The sequence below is a fragment of the Egretta garzetta genome, unplaced genomic scaffold, assembly GCF_000687185.1.
Source record: "Egretta garzetta isolate BGI_Z169 unplaced genomic scaffold, ASM68718v1 scaffold133, whole genome shotgun sequence".
NCBI lineage: Eukaryota > Metazoa > Chordata > Aves > Pelecaniformes > Ardeidae > Egretta > Egretta garzetta.
In genome coordinates, this window is record NW_009259111.1 from 333,661 (window position 1) to 336,701 (window position 3,041).

Sequence of the window (3,041 nt, forward strand, 5' to 3'; positions counted from 1 at the left end):
CCCCCGCCTCCCTTCCGCCCCGCGGACCGCGCTCCGGAGCAGAAACGCACAGAGCGAGATGCTTGGGGTGTGAACCCAGGGAGGAAGAAACGGGAAGATAGGTGGTCTAGAACGGGACCGTATCGCGACCGGAGCTGCGCAACTGCATCACACCACGATGACTGGGGTTTAGAGACCTCATGAGGCAGCTCCAGCTCGAGCGAGTTTCCCTGATCAGCGTTTCCCTGATCAGCAGAAGTTGAAACTGAATCTAACTTTCCGAATGAGAAGGCAGGATTTTGTGTGATGACTATTGCCTTGGTTCAAATTAAGTCTCCTGTTCCAGTAAAAAAATCACACGCTTCCCCAAATGCTGGAAAATCCCTTGTTACAACCCTTGGCTGAACAGGAAGTGCATTTTGTATATTCTTAGGCAAACAATGCAGAAAGAATCCTATGTTGGTTTAGGAATAGTAACAATAGTAGTAATGCAACTCACATGTGGCTTCCATACTGACTACAACTATCATTTTAGTGGTGCAAAATTAGCTCGTTCATGAGGTGGCAAGCTTCGACACAAATTATCCATTTGTTGCCGATGTGATTCATGAGAGGGCTTCAGCGGGTAAAGCTGGTTCAAATGTAACACAAAACATCGTGTTCTTTGTTCAGATGCTCATTTTGTTCTTCCTAAGCACTTGCATTCCTGTGCAGTTTGGAAATGAGCAATAATCACTGCATGTGTACTATGAGGTAACAGTGGCCCCTTTTAAAAAATTATTTCGTAAATAATGAGTTATTTCCATTTTGAAAAAAGTTACACAGAATGTTCCGTGGAGAAATTATTCACAAATGCTTATTCTGAGGCAACGCCGTGCAATTCAGCAAGACTGGGCTCTCCTCTGAAGCGTAGGGTCTCCTCTGGATGCTGCCTCATCCACTGCGGGGAAGTTGGCCTGGAGGAACACCCAGCTCTTGTGCTTGTTCACTGGTTATCCTGAGAGGTGTCATTCAGCCTCTCGGTGTTGCCGTATGTACAAAAGACTTTAAAATATGTATCTGCTCGGGCAGGGAGATTGTGAAGATTGGTTGCTCTTTGTGCAGCATTTTATTTAGGCTGGGTTTTATACCAAAAGCAGAGGTCTAAAATCTGTAGGCATCAATGAGGAATCAGTTTGAGGCAAATATTCTGTGATGATTATACAAAAAAAAAAATTGTTGATTGAAGCCAGTGGAAGTGCCTTTGCACGTTTCATTTTGGGTTTAAACAAATTTCACTGAATTCTAATGCCACGAGTATGAATATACTTGATTATATTTCAGGCTGTATGAAATCAGCAGAAAGATGATACTAATAGAAGAATGATACCCCATGAGGGACGTAAAACCTCAGTCAAGCTCCACACAGAAAAGCCTTGCTGTTAGTGCACGCACTCAGCCAGCTTTGTCTGTGCCAAGGGCACAGTGACAAGGGGCGATTCCCTTTCTGGTAGTGCTATCCGAGGTGCTTTTGGCGAGCCTTACATCTGATAGGTTTGAGTACACCAAAGAAAGCCTCCTAAATGAGGGCAGGGAAAACCTGGTTGGGGTCATGGCTACTTCCCTGTTCTGGCATGGGGTGGGGTGACACCTATTTAAGGGGCTGCAGGCAGAGTGTGACCTTTATATTTCCTGAAGGAGGAGTTGACTGTCGAAGGTATTGTGAACCTTCGCAGCTTTTTGGTGGTAAGCGCACAGTCTGAGTGTGGCAGCATTGCCCCTTGTGTGCTTGCAGTCCCCTGGAGGGGCTGCAGTTTTTCCCCTGGCATAAATATGTGGCTGCTTACTGGGTCCTTCTTGGAGAACTAGGCCTTGGTGTCCAGCCAGAGCTGCTGCTCTGTGAGCCCCTTCATCTCCTGTGAGGAGCCAGGCTACGCTGCTGCAACAGAGGGAATTATGGTCTTGGTGGTCCAGATGAAAGTTCGGTTTACTTTGCATTAGACTTCACATGAGCAATCTGTTTGCTCTGTTTCCTCATTTGTCCTGTAAGATCTATATTAAAGGGAAGCTAAGGATGTTAGATGAGTGACTCCTTTTGCTGTCCATGCAGGTACACAGCTGTGTTCACACCCAGATGAACAGTGTCCTTCCTGTTACATGGGTACTGAAGATGCGCCACTTCTCATGACACGCTTTATAAAATAACCAAGCTTTGGTTATCTTGGTCTAGATGAAAGAACTGGCTGTAAAAGGACAAGGCTGTAAAGTGGGCGCTAGTAGTACCGGGGAAACAATAAGTAACATCCAGCATTTGTTAATGCCTGGGGAAAAGTGTTAGGTGATACTGTCCTGCTAGAGGTGTTGGCTTAAAAGAGCAGTGAGACTTAAGTACTGAGATTCGTTATTACATATCGAACTTTTTTATGAGTGTGAATACGATAACCCTAAGGTCCCATTTCAGCTCCAAATTAGGTAATTTCTTAGTGTCTCTACCCTTCCCCTCTAGGTTGAGCTGCACAGAACACTATCTCTTGCTTTTGTAAACTGTTGCACATCCTGGCTTTGTGCTGTGAAACAACTGCAGCGTCCCTCCCTAGGAGTTACAGCCATGAGCTTTATCCTCGCTCCTTGTCCGCCTCGCAGGGGTCACGTGTGGCTTCACGCAGGTTCGCGCTCCTTTGTTGCTACTTCAGAACTGCTTTTGATCAAAAAGCTCAGTGTTTTGAAAACAGCTTTGTGGGTTTCCGTCGTTAAAAGTCTACAGGATCACGAACCAAAACGCCTATGCATAACTTAAGAAAGGGATTCCTTCTTCAGGCTCCTACCCAGCATAGGAAGTGGCCGACCCCACGGAGCGCACTCTTTCTCAAAAAGCATATTCAACCTTCTCGATGTACGTATTACGCATTTTTCTTCACTCCTAAAGTTAACAAGCAATTTTATTAAATTTAGATCTTTCTACACGGCCTCTGACTTCGAAACCGTTAAGCCGCGAAGTTGATTAACTCCAGCGCGATCCCGACCGCTGCCCTCCGCTGAGAAGGCGCAGGCGAGAACGCTGGAACCGGCTGTCGAAGCCTGCC

The 3,041-nt window shown here is 46.1% G+C and overlaps 1 protein-coding gene across 1 annotated transcript in view; it reads left to right on the plus strand.

Annotated features, from left to right (window-relative positions):
• SBF2 (SET binding factor 2) overlaps nucleotides 1-3,041 on the plus strand; it is a 284,828-nt gene that overhangs the window by 556 nt on the left and 281,231 nt on the right. The window lies entirely within an intron of this gene.